Source organism: Bison bison, unplaced genomic scaffold, assembly GCF_000754665.1.
Source record: "Bison bison bison isolate TAMUID 2011002044 unplaced genomic scaffold, Bison_UMD1.0 scf7180017855079, whole genome shotgun sequence".
NCBI classification, from domain to species: Eukaryota; Metazoa; Chordata; class Mammalia; order Artiodactyla; family Bovidae; genus Bison; species Bison bison.
This window is the reverse complement of record NW_011485652.1, coordinates 8,197-8,655: the sequence shown is the minus strand read 5'-3', so window position 1 is coordinate 8,655 and position 459 is coordinate 8,197. Positions and strand designations below refer to the sequence as shown.

The 459-nt window shown below is 41.0% G+C and overlaps 1 long non-coding RNA gene across 1 annotated transcript in view; it reads left to right on the top strand.

The window, feature by feature from the left end:
• Positions 1–459, top strand: part of LOC105001662 — a 10,032-nt gene that overhangs the window by 4,428 nt on the left and 5,145 nt on the right. The gene's annotated exons all lie outside the window — the stretch shown is intronic.

The window sequence follows — 459 nt, the reverse complement described above, 5'->3', positions numbered from 1 at the left end:
GAGACATGACAAGTTAGCATAGTTATCAACATTTGAAAATGTTCTCTCCACTTGGCTATTACTATCTCAAACCCACAACTGTCTGCCTGCTTCCTTGTCATAATGCCTCTGTGACAAACTTAAAGGGTAAACATTGGGTTCTGCTGAGAGAAATCCGTATCTCCTCCCTAAAGAACCCTTGATATCCTTTACTTAGATTGCTTAATGGAATAATTTTGATCTAGTCTGACCCTCCTGTTATATGTCTGTGAAAGAACGATGGCTTCTCTCTTTAGATCCCCTGATGCACAGTTTTCTTCCTCTCTGTTAATCACAGGAAGAGCTGTGTCATACTGCAGCTCTGTTTGTCTAACCTGAATTAGTCAGAGGTGCCAAGAGACAGGGGTCGTGTTTACTTGTTCATTGTGATGATGGATGGTGTTGTGAGGGCTTCACCAACTTTACCTACACTTTATATAT